The sequence below is a fragment of the Lycorma delicatula genome, chromosome 1 (genome assembly GCF_047948215.1).
Source record: "Lycorma delicatula isolate Av1 chromosome 1, ASM4794821v1, whole genome shotgun sequence".
Lineage (NCBI taxonomy): Eukaryota > Metazoa > Arthropoda > Insecta > Hemiptera > Fulgoridae > Lycorma > Lycorma delicatula.
In genome coordinates this window covers 60012319-60026001 of record NC_134455.1, presented here as the reverse complement: position 1 = coordinate 60026001, position 13683 = coordinate 60012319, and the positions used below count along the sequence as shown (strand labels likewise).

The window sequence follows — 13683 nt, the reverse complement described above, 5'->3', positions numbered from 1 at the left end:
TAATTTTATTGTATTTGCGTTTAGAAAGAACACTGAATTTTCTATATGCTGAGCTTTTTAATCTTTTGAAAGTATCTCTACCTACAGATACGATTGCTGATCGTACGAAAATAAATTTCATACTCGTACTAGTGGATTTACCAGCATTTGTGAGTATTTAATCATAATTTTTATAGTTAGTGTTTTACAGCGAGTATTTTCAAAAAGACGTTGCTGATAAACCATCAAAATACTTGTAGTAATTCTAGTATTCTATGGCATTTTTCTGTTTGGTCCATTAGCAATATCTGCTAAGTTGCCTGAAGACTAGTTCAACCTGAAGAAATGTTTAATAAATTCGGAGCGGCTACCTAATTCTCATTTATTCATTTCAGTTACAAAATAAGTTCCTTTCCCTTTTTCTCCAAAGATACTGACAATTTATTCTCAAGATTGTTATATGTCCATAACTTATTACCTGTTTTTATATTTTTGTATGGTTAGATACAATTCGTGCCAGAAGAAAACAAATAGCATGATAATTTATTTTTTATTTATTAGATCGTAGGAAACGCTTGATTGAACTCAAATTCAAACTGGTATTAAAGATTTTCATTATTTTACTTGTAAATTTCTATACTAAATAACCACAAATTATTAAAATAGTTATTAACCACGCCTAGTGTAAGGTACTTAATATCTTTTACTAGTCCAGCCTAGTCTATTGTTACTAAGAGCACAAGATACGATCAGTGAATTTACATTCCTGTTTGGCTAATACTTGTGATACCTTTTAGTAATATTATAGAGATGTTAGTGATGATAAAACCTGTAGAAAAGTTCAAATTATAAATTTATTACCTTTACCAAATATCAAACTCAATTAAAGTTCGAAATACTTCAAATGAAGATTAAAGGATATTGTGGAAGTTTTACTAGAAAAATATATAAAATTACATGTATAAAGTTTTTACTTTTGTTTGAACATTTTCATATAATTTTCAAAGTTACATTCATTATTAAAGAAATTATTTTATATGAATATTGTCCTTTTTTTTTAAATGTTTATAATCTTTACGCACAACTGTAATACACGTACATTAATAAATAATATTAAAGAAATTTTCTCTTTTGTTTCCTGTCCAATCACAAATCATTTTAATATTTGTGATTAATTGATTAATATCAATGGATTAATTAATTTAATTTTTGTAGATGTGTAGTTAGTAATTATCCACCAACAACATGTTTAAGTGAAAATATTTGAAACTATTTACTTAGAAAAGTATCTTAAATATATTGTACTACAGTACAACAAGAAACAATAAGAAGATGAAATTTTGACACGATAGCCCTTACGATTAGCGGTACTAAATTTTATTAAAGATGGTAAGTATGTAATTTAAATTTTCCTGCATTTGAAAAATCAGCGACATTTTATTCTTCCCCGTTAAAAGTTAAATTATTTTTATGATTTAATTGTTTTGTTTTAAAAAAAAATAATAACTTGTAGGTTGATTTGTTAAACAAGAAAATAATTATAAAAATTCGCCTAAGTTCAATTCTTTTCATCAGTATTACATCCTAAACTATCACCAAATCTGGTTAAAATAATCTCGAATAAAAATAATTTTCTCTTTGATTACAAATTAATTTTTAAGGTAATTAAAAAATTTACTTTCCTCGTTAAACAGTGAAGAGTATTTCTTCATCGGTAATGAACCACCATTTAGAAAGTTTCCGACAAACAATATAAAATTAAAAAATTAATAAGTTCTTTTGATATTGTTTGGTGAGTAATGTATTTTTATTTATTTTTTTAGATCTTTTCACCAGTAAAATAATAGTGATAACCTGACATGTGTACATTCAAACCCACGCAAGTCCACGGATACAGAATTTTGTAACGGAAACTTTTGTGTTTTTGAATTCAGGATCGTAAAACACCGAAAAATACTATATAAAATTTTGTTGGAGTTAAAACCCCATTTTAAAAGGGTAGTTAATAAATTGATTTTAGAGAAAAGGTTGTAAGAATTTTTTTTCTAATTAAATATGCTGGTTTATTATTAAGATTTGTTTAATTATTTAATCAGATAAAGTATGTTTAAGTATATATAAAAAGGAAAAATGAAAAGGTTATATAAATTGTAGATATCCACTTGTCTAGATGACGGCTGAAATGAATGAAGGTAGAGAGCAGTGTAGTGGAAGGAAGCAGACGCGTTTACCTAGCTAGTCCATCACTCGCAGACGGTTGATCTCAAGTAACTCAAGAAATGTAGGAAAGGATAAACGTGAGAGAAATTGAAGAAGAATGTTGCACAGGATGCTAATTCTAACTACAAGGGAAGGAAGTACAAAACGAGAAGGAAAAGGAGTAACTGATGAGGGGTGCTACATTCCTTCTAGGGAAGGTGTAGAAGAGAAGAGTAGAAAGATGTCGAAGCTGGCATCTGATGTTTGTCTAGCTCTTCACTCTGTACTGCACTCCATTTGTCCACTCAAACATTGCCAAAACACTTCTCCATCCATTGCCATTTCTCTAACGTTCGTTCGCATCGCTATTTTGATACCTCCATATTCTAAAGCTAAACTCTAATATACTTCATTCTCTGCCACTGCATCGACTTTTTGATTAAACTTTTTTTTAATCGTCGACACAATCCTATCTCCCAAATGTGTGTACACAAGGGATAATCCGGTATAAACAAAATATATAATTCAGTTTGCCTCAGGTCTCTTATCACGTCTTCTTATTATATACATTTTATATCTCACAAAATTTCCATTTCTTGCTGTTGACGTTTTCTTTTCCTCGTTCGCATTCATTCTCTTTTATGAATATCAGTCTACGTATTTAGTTTTCAAGTATATTTTTGTTTGTATTCTTTTCACCTTACGGGCTTAGAAAATAGAAAATTTAAAATAATAGTAAAGATAAATTAAACAAATCAACATTTAATTACTTAGTATAACTGGGTTAATGAATTAGTCGACACAAAATTAAAAATATGTAAAAATTAATGTTAATTAATAATTATTTAATTAGTAATATAATAAGATTAACAGTTGATTAAATTTGATTTTAATTAAATTATATTCTAATTACAACTGCTAATAATTTCGATTAACTGTAAATAATGGCAATTCTCATCAGTCAGTATATTTATTTGTAACCTCAATTATATAAAAGATAAAATGAGTTTTTGTCCATTAGATGGTTCCGGGCTAGTTACTGAAAATATTAAATTTTGTAATTAATTTTTTTTTACACCGGAAGGGATCTCATAATCGTATTATAAGTGTAAATTCAAGTACTTATTAATAGACTTTAAATGAGTGCATCCTCCGTCAAACAGAATATAATTATTTATTGTACTCTTGTTTTAATGTATAAATCTACCTAAACCAGACTAAGTGGTGAATCATATGAACCTGATTTTGAAAATCTATTTGGTAAATTTTAATATAGATAATAAAAATATACACAACATTTACGCGTTCCCTTTTCTTATTTTGCTATTCAAAAATAAAAAAGAATAAATTTGCTTAAATTACAATTTCTAATCAACTATAGTCAGATTGGTTGAATCATGTCAAAATAATAGCGAATCATGTAAAAGACAATTGTTAGTAAGTTTTCCAATGTTTTTATTTCAGTCGATTCTTCTTTCTACAGCACTTATAAAGGGGCATTGGATGGATGAAAAGGGTCTGTTTTCCTTATAAATTATTCTATAAAACTGACTATAGTTTTAAGGATGTACAGCGGTTATTTCGATGCCACTTGAAGATTAATCGGGATGATACGATACGGTCAGCCAATGCCGTTAATTCTGCGTACAAAATTTTGAACAAACTGATTCAGCTTTTTACCAAAAGCCTCCTGGTAAATAAAGAATGAAAGTATATTTGAAAACATAGTCTCCGTAACAGTTGCAATGCTACAAATCCTCAACCGCTGTGGCCAACTTCATTCGGTTTGTCAATCACTAATCTCTGAAGGGTTCTCCAAAAAGATTTCTATATTCATCCGTATAAAATTGAAGTTGTGCAGGCATTAAATGATACTGATCAAATTAATCTTATGACTTTTGAGGCCGACTTTTCAAAGGTTACTCACAATATAATAATGGGTGATAAATCAAATCTACTTATGTGAATTTTAACAAAACTTCCGTTAACTGGAACAAGGAACCCTAATAAAAATCACTTTGCAACTTTAGTCATCGTGTAAAGTGCAACAGCGTCCTCTAAATTAATAGTCTATATTTATTTATTTATTTATTCGAGGACTACGTTGCGAATACTGTTCCCGTCATGTCAGATCGTTATTTTCGATTGAATGAAAAGTTTTTGTCTCCTGAAGTGGTGGAGAAACCTAATACTATTCAGACTTGATTTCAACAGGAGAGTGATCGGTCACATAGCTAAGAAAAAATTAAACACAATTAAGCGATTATTTCTAAACCTCGTTATCTCCAGGTACGACACTATTCCTTTGCACTCGAGATCAGTGATTCTCATAGCTGTGATCCCTTCCACGAAACGTTGAAGAACTCAAGAGAAAATTTGTCATGAAGTTACGTCATTTAATAATTTCTATTACGGCTTGTGATTGAAAACACAAATCGATTTGAAAAGTGTGTAAATAGAAATAATGGCCACTTTCAGAATGTATTGTTTGCAACCTAACATTTTTTTATGGTCCATTAAAATGCTACTAAGTAGGCTGCCAATTTGTTGGAAAAATTGTTTTAAATTTTAAATAAATTAATTTTTTTAATTTCCTGTTTTACTGTCACCTATTCATTGCTGACATAACAGAATAATTTATAAAAAATAAAAATAAAAATCGACTTTAAAAAATAATTATACTAAAATTTACAAATAATTATATTTGTATTTATTAACTACAGTAACACAAAATTACGTAAAGTTAGAACCTCAACCGATCACTAGGTGGCTAAACGCGATTTCCACATGTAATATGGGATCTCAAGAGCATGTAAGAGAAAGCGTTTAACGACCATACCTCATCATGAGTTCATTAAAGCACATATAGCGGTGCTAATATGCGTACCTAAGCATCTATAAAATATTCTTTTATCATATATTTGTACGTCACATTTTATTGTTGTATTATATTTTTTTAGATCACATTTTATTGTAGTAAAACTTCTACTACCAATTTTGCATTGTTTGAAGTAGGATTTGTATTAAATTATTGATTTTTTTTTGTTTAACTTGTGTGTGTTAGCACCGACTTCAAAAATAGTTATTTTTTGTAAATACTTTTACTTTACTTAATAAATAAAAATATAATTACTTCCAACGTTTTAGTACTATTTTTCGTGGTATCTAGTATATATATATATATATATATATATATATATACATTGCTCAAATGTGACAACGACGTTTAAAGGAAAGTTGTCAAGAAAAGAGTAATTTTTTTTTAAAGGAAAAGTAGAGAAAGAAATGCCGTGAATATTTCCGCAGAGACTTCTCAACAACGAGAATGTAGACTCTCACAAATGAGAACGTACAACAGTCGACTCTTACGAAATGAAAGTCTAGAGAGTCATGCTCATCGTCTCAGTTAATAAACGAACGTTTGTCAAACGAAATGCAAGAGCAACGTTCCCACCGTAAAGGCTTGATAAACGTGGGAGGAGAGTTACTGGAAGCTGTACTCTTAAAATTTAATGACGAGACAGACTATTGATTTTAGAATGAAGCTGTTGATGGTTGTGTAGCCATTTCACCAGTTTGTACAACATTCCAAGCGACGTTACCGAGCGAAGTTATCGAGCGCAGAATGCTACCTCTAACATTAAGCTGGGCTGTAACTGTTCACAAACTGCAGGGCACAACTCTTGAAAGGACAGTGATAGACCTCGCCAAGAAAAGTTTTCCCAATAGGCAGATTTATGTCGTTAAAATATAAATGTCGAATTAAAACTTCAGAAGGCATCGCCTTGTCTGATTTGGAAGCAAATAAGTTATTAAACAGACCACATGATGACAAAGCTCTGACAGAAACGATGAGGTTGAGTAATCTATTCGATATGTAGGTTTCATTATTGTGAGTAGACATGGACAAGATTTGCAAGTATCCGGTTAAAAAAAAATGTTTTTAATAATTGTAAAATATTATTTATTGCAAAATTGTAATATTTATCTCGCTTATACAGAGTGATGTCGGTTGCGAGCTTGTTGTATGACTATTTATTTAATATTAAAAAATTACAATTTATTATAGCATAATATAAATATAAACATTTATATTATAATTTCGCAAAAAGGGTTATTAAACGTTTTCGCCATTATATATATAAATATTAAATGTAGGTTTAATAGTTATATGGATTTAGAGAAAAATAACCAATGAAAAAAATAAATGATTGTTTAAGGAAGAAGAATAGAGAAAGAAATGCCAGGAATATTTCCACGGAGACTAAACGATTATATAGACTTTTATTAATAATTAGTCATACAGAGAACAGAGCAACACGGTACTGGTGGAGCGGTCAGAGGCTAAGTGTGTCGAGCCGTTCGGTTTTTTTTGGTATTTTTCCTAAGATTATCATCGGATTTGATTAAAATTTATATTGGATCATTCCGAAAGTATACTCTTTCGCTTAAAAAGAAGTTATTAAAATCGGTTTACGAATGTCGGAAATATTGCGTAACGTACATTAAAAAAATACAGTCGAATTGATAATCTCCTTCTTTTATGAAGTCGGTCAATAATAGTAAAATGAATTAAAAATAAATATTATTTATGTTTTATGATTATGTTACATATTGCGTCAGGTTATATTAATTTTTTATTAAATTTGATATTTTTTTCAATTTTATATCCCAAATTCTCTCCGATTAAAATCAATCCCTCATAATTTAAAAGTGAGACTTCTACTTTTAATAATAATTAAATGTAGATAACAAATTAAATAAATTCTTAATAATAATAAATTCTTCTTTTCTTAGACAGAAACACAAAATCCCTACGACACTCACACAGGGAAGTTCGGGTTCGCCACTAAAGTTATTAAACAATAGATGCCCTAGTACTAGACATTTCAAATTCAAGAGCTTGGTTCACATGTCGCTCTTTTGTGCCAACTGGACCGACCAAAGTTTATTTTTAAAATATTAATAAAATAAACTCTATTACCATCTAAATCTAATATTTATTCTGATTCCGTTCAATAAATTTTATTAAATTGAATATAAAATATATACAGGTTCAATTAAAGTTCTGAAATATATTCATTGTGTATATTTGATACTTGTTATATTTAATAAACCTATATAAAATCCCACTTTCAAATACTATTCTATATTAAATATTTTTGTATTATTAGAGTAGTTATGTATTTTTTCAATTTTTCAGTCGTAAATTTACTATTTTAAGAATCTTTAACAAAAATTATTTAAATTAAATTTGTGTCTATTACTTTTAATGTAGAAACATCATAAAAGCATAGTGGGTTTAAGGTTTAAATTAAAAACAAAATACATGCCGTAATACGCATTTAATTTTTTTACTTGGTCTAAGTGATAGCTTGTCTGACTTGCATCCGTAAAATTATGGATTTTAATTCCGCTCAGGATTGGCATTTTTCATATGCTATAAAATTTGTCTTTCATTAGTAGCTATAATTGGGCGGTTAGTCTTTTGTCGCTGAAGAAAATAAATATTGTTTTATTTGTCAAATTTTTCATCTTAAATAGTTTTATTTTATATTCAAGTAGCCGGTCAAGGTCCGCTTCGTTCGCCCTTCCGTCTAGCCTGGAATTTCTGCTCCCTGGAGCCCCGCTATGTTCCGTATACTCGTTGTAGTGAGACTAATACTGATAAATAACAATTAAAAGACCTTTGCAAATACCTGAAGAAGAAACCAAATTACAAAAGACAGAATAGTAGTAACTAAAGTAGATAGACTCTTGAGAGGAAAACTCCCCAAGGGGGCTACGGCATCGGCCTATGACTTTAAATATTTCCTGTGATAACGCAGGTATCCTGAAAATTTGAAAGCAATCAGTCGGTTGATTCTCGCGTGATACTACAAACGGACAGACAGATCCCGCCACAGACTTTCATATTTATATATTCGATTATATTTCAATATGTTCGTCATTCGCTCAGCAAATGTTCAATTGATATTGATCTTTTCTGTCCGTATACGATGTAATATATATTCTATTACTTTTACGACAGGTTTTCGTAATTCTTTCCTTTAGGTGATTACTGTGACGTATTTTTGAGAGTATATGATGCTCTTCATGTATCCTTACTAGAAAAAGTTCATAAGGAGTTAGGTTCGGACATCTTGGAGTCCAGAATAGGCCTTCTTAGCCTATTCGTCTACCTGAAAATGTTTAATTCAATAAATTATTCTAATCTACGCTTTTCTTTAGTGTGTTTTCTACAATTTTATTTTTCTGGTATAAAGGCACTTTCTAAAAATTATTAAGAAATCTTGTTAAAAAATATTAAGAAACTTTTCTATATGGATTTTAGGTAAGGATTCAAAGTGTGGATAGGGTATTTGTTACATTTGGATTTATTCCATTTATAATTTATTTCATCATTTGGTTAAAAATTCTCAGAAAAACGGAGAAGTTAACAATGACAAAATTGTAAGATTAATTTTATTTCTGATAATTGAGTAAATAGTAATTTTGAACGTTATTATAATACTTTTATTTTAAGGAATTTTCTCTTTAGAGTAACAATTTCCAATTAAACAATCCAAGTCTCAAAAAGGATTAATTTCGCTAATGTAAAATATAAGTAATAAAGGAGTTTTGTTGTATTGAAAACATTATTCTTTGACTAAATTAACTGAAACTTTACATTAAAAAGAAAAATTTAACTTAGTAATTTGGATTCGTCATAAAATTACAATTCCATATTATCATGAAAAATACATACCATTAGTTTCCGAGTTACAACTCTTGTTTATTTTACGCTAGTCAATATTTGAAGCTATCAAATGTGATTCCTGTTTCAGTCGTTGCATTTCCGGATCAATTTCAGAAAACCATTAAGCAATCCTCTAAACACGTATCATAATGTATAACATACGTGTGTTTAACATACGACATAATCTGTACTGAAAATATACTGTTAAATTACGATATCGTAATTTCTTACCTGTTGCCAACGATATCAAAGTTAAGAGGTTAGAAGAAATTTAATTTAGTTCAATTCTAATTTTATTTTAAGAAATTAGGTTAATTTTATATTCCTACATAAATTAGAAATATTACATTTTAACTAGAAAATCACATAGAATGAAGAAGATTGGATAAATAAATTAAACGATTAATGAAAATAATAATATGAATGGCAGCGCAATAATTTTTTTGAAACGTAATTTTTCATGTGCCTGCATAATAAAATATTTTTTGTAAAAATACTTTCTTGAATCGTACAAAATTAACCAAAAATTTATTATTTTTCTTTATGCCAGGACAAAGGTAAGGCGTTTGGTGGTAAGTGTTTTTCTCTTCCGGAAAATTCAAAACGAATGCACCGATTTTCATAAAGTTGTATCAAACTAGCAAAGCCTATTAATCGTTAGTTTATGTTCTTTAAATTCGAGCAAAATTATGTCAGAAATAGCAATACTAAAATAAAACAAAAACAAGAAGTTGTTTCAAATTTATTTACAAACTGTTTATTGACAAACACCAAAACAATTAAAAATAAAACACTAATAATTATAATTGTAATTGTATAAATTACAGTTATAATTGTAAATTACAATTTGCAGTAACATATTTGACAATGAATTTCTTGTATATTTCAAAAAACTAAATAATATGAATATTTTATCCATTTAGTAATTTATTTAATTATGCATTAGGCATTCTGAATAAGCAGTTATTCATACATATACGATTATTATTTATCGTACTACTCGTATTACCGTTACTTACTGTAAACAATTCGGCTTTTTTTTAAAAAATGGATCCTATTGATTATCAGAATGTATTTAAGAGCTTCGAAAAGTTTTAATTTTTCAAAAAGTCAAAACCGGCTGAATGTTTGCTTAAAGGTAGCAAAACATTTTCGTAGAGGAAAATGTTATACTATTTTCAAATATCCACTGAAGCATTAAACATAAAAGTGACGAAGAACTGTTTGGTTTTGGTAGGAAAATTCTATCTAATTGGTGATTTGTTTTGAAAATGGTGATTTATAAAATTCAACTTCACTAATTCGCTGCTTAAATCATTAATAGCAAATAACTTATTTTTAGGTAACGAGATAATTCCATTCTTTACGGATAGAATGAGAAAACGTAATTACCGATGTTAATCCAAACAATTTAAACCGAGGTAGATAAAGTCTCTGCAAATTAGATAAAACATAGTTTGCATTAAGTAAAAAGAACAATTATAAACACGGACATGGACTTAGATAAGTAATTTTTCCAAAATACTAATTAAAGATCTTGATTCATTCATTTTCTCACCAATGCAGTAGGAGTTTCTTAATGGTCTTAATTTTTCCCTTAAGCTCTTTGTAGGTATATTTCTTCATAAACGATAGTTTAGCCACAGAAAATAGAATGCACAACCTCGCTTTAAAAATTTGAATTTTCAAATGCGATTAGCCCATCGTCGCTGAGAAACCGAGTTTTGACTTTTTAAATTAAGAGATTCAGAACGGATGTTCTGTACGCCAACAAAACAATAACTAGGATACTTTACATTTATTAATTACATTATATAGTTATGAAAATATTTTTAAAAGATCGTACGAGAAAACAAAATCGTGATTGGAATGTGGAATTAATTTTGCAGAAAAACATAACGTTATTTTTCTTGCAACATTATCTTTTTTACATAAATTATCGCTAATCACTGAATAAAAACGACATAAAAAAACGGAATATGGAGAACCTTTAGCCGTTTCTAGCTTTATATTATGATTGTTAGGTGTATAAAAAGTAAATGTTGGTCAAGTCAAAAAACATCTTTTACACTGTACACTTCCTTATCAAAGTATCATTCAAAAATTTAAATCTTGGAATGTGTCTTTTATTTTGGTATTCTAAAAATAAATAAAACAATGAGATCATGTCAAAAAGTTTTGAAGTAAATAAAAATGACATCTAAAAAAGACGATCTCATTTGGAATGGAAGTCTATAAATTACCTTATGGTTTTCTTAAGTGTAGCATTGTTTTAAAGTGTATTTCCGATTTCTAAACTATTTGTAATAAGGAAATTTATAAAGTCCTTCATTATTTTTACCTAACGGAGAAAATTATGAATTTAATACTGACGATATTTGGTATAATATACATTATATTATATAATTTAATTAAATTGTATAATAAAATTATACAATTTAATTAAAGTAATAAGATAAAGAAACGAAATTTACTGTCCTAATAAATATTTGCTTTTGCAATACATAAAATGACTCGCTGATAATGGGGCATTGATAGAGTGTTTAATGTTACTATATTGTAGCTGTTCCTGCAGTAGTGCATGCAATGTTTCTCGTATTAAACAAGCTGTGCATTAATATTAGTTCCACAATTATTTACACAACCCGCACTCTGAAAATTCTTATTTTTAAGCAATGAATTAATTTTTTTTAATAAATATATACATGTATATATATATAGAATTGTTATATGTAGGTTATAATGTTTTTTTACTAAAGAATTATTGAATGGTGATTTTTGTACTTTAAATAAAAATCAATTTTTAGATTAACTTAGATGAAACTTTTAAAAACGTTCAGATTAAAGGATGTAAAATAATTAAAGGCTTTACCTGTATTCTTATTTTCATTTTTATACATACGTATAAATTTGATTTCCTTAAAAACCCAGACTTTCATACTAATAGCAATCTAGTCGAGTATAAAAATTTATATATATTTTTTTATTCAGTTATTATTAAAGTTTAAACTGATTTCCTATAATTACCCCACGATTTTTTCTTTGTTTATTCTTCAAATACTATTTTCTTGTATTTTAGAGTGACGGGCAGGATGAACTCAAACTCGGTCTTCTTATATGTAACAATCATTATTCATTAGTAGTAGCATTTTAGTGTCCGGATCCTGAAGAGATAGCTGACGTTTTGAAAAATAATTTGTTAAGCTGGTCAATTCAAAATCATTGATTAGTAACAAATCCTAATCCTTAGTTAAGACACTTCGATCCCTCGAAGAAATGCGGGAGATGATTCCCCGCTGTCTGGAGGATACTTGAAACCTTCTTTTGGATGGGATTCGTTTCATATTCCTTTCAACGTTAGATATACTAGCCCTTTTCCATTGCCTTCGATCTCTTTTTCCCTTGTGATTTTATCGGACTTTACCTAAACCCTTAATTTATTTTAGCTTAAGTTCAAATGGATAATCATAATAATCCATAGTTAAGACTTAAGGACTGAAGCGGTACTATTTCTTGTGAGGTATGATGAAGGTGACTCGGTCTGTGCTGTCCATGTATTTCGTCTCCTATTTCATAGGCGAAAAATCTCGGTCTTGTCTTAAGTTGCTTATCAGGTAAAGCTACGCTTCCTAATCGCTCCTAATACATGTATACATAAACACATACAACCATATGGCTCATCCATTTAATAATTAAATATTGAATGTATTATGACGATAACTTTTAATTATGTTTTATATTTTTTATATAAAAATAGAGTATCCACTTACCAACAATTGTGAGTATTGACTATGCAAGCGCTTTCGGATTATTCTTCCATCATCACGGATTAATAATTAATTATTAATTTTATAGCTGTGCATATAAATTTTTATAAATGGGAATTAAAATGTAATATTAAAGTTAACAGATAACAGTTGTAAACATCTTACTGACAAGATGTTTTTCTTTTCACGTTGATTTATTTTAATTATTATCAATCTACTATTATGAACATAATAATTTTAAACTTTATTTTAATTTTAATTCCCATTTATAAAAATTGATATACACAGCTATAAAATTCATAATAAATCAATAATCCCTGATGATGGAGGAATAATCCGAAAGCGCTTGGATAGTCAATACTTACAATTGTTGTTAAGTGGATAATCTATTTTTATATAAACTGTATAATATCAACGGTACCAGATGTTAAGAAAATTTTATATTTATTTTCTCTTTTCTTAGTAGTCGCAAGTTGGTAATTCGTAATACCATAATCGCTGTTAATGTTTGAAATTATTGGATTGTAAATTGCGTAAGTGGTAATTTTTAATTATTTACTTAAAAATTTTTAATATTTTTGGAACTTCATGAATTTATGTTGGTTACATTTCAAGCGTCTCTTTTGATAGTATCCGTGGCCTGTTACTTTTTTTTTATATTCTACCTTCTGCTGCTACTACATTAATTACTAATGAAGTGATTTAAATCAAAATCTTGATTATTAAAGATATTTTTAAATTTTGACTTTGTTATATTTCTGTATAAGAAAAATGGAAATTAATTGTACTCTACCATTACTACTGTGCAGTAAAACAAGGATGCACAGAGTTGTTCTAATGCAAAGTTCATTTCACAGAGGCGCTGTACCTTTATATCATTTGTAACTGAAATATAGACAACTTCTCTGATCAATACTCATTATCGCAGTAATTCTGTTGATATGCCTTTACTGTAATTAAAAAAAACTCTCAACTACCATCGAAATCCCATGAAAATAC

General features: G+C 28.4%; 1 protein-coding gene across 1 annotated transcript in view; it reads left to right on the top strand.

The window, feature by feature from the left end:
* Positions 1 to 13683, top strand: part of LOC142318111 (neurotrimin-like) — a 345553-nt gene that overhangs the window by 206263 nt on the left and 125607 nt on the right. The window lies entirely within an intron of this gene.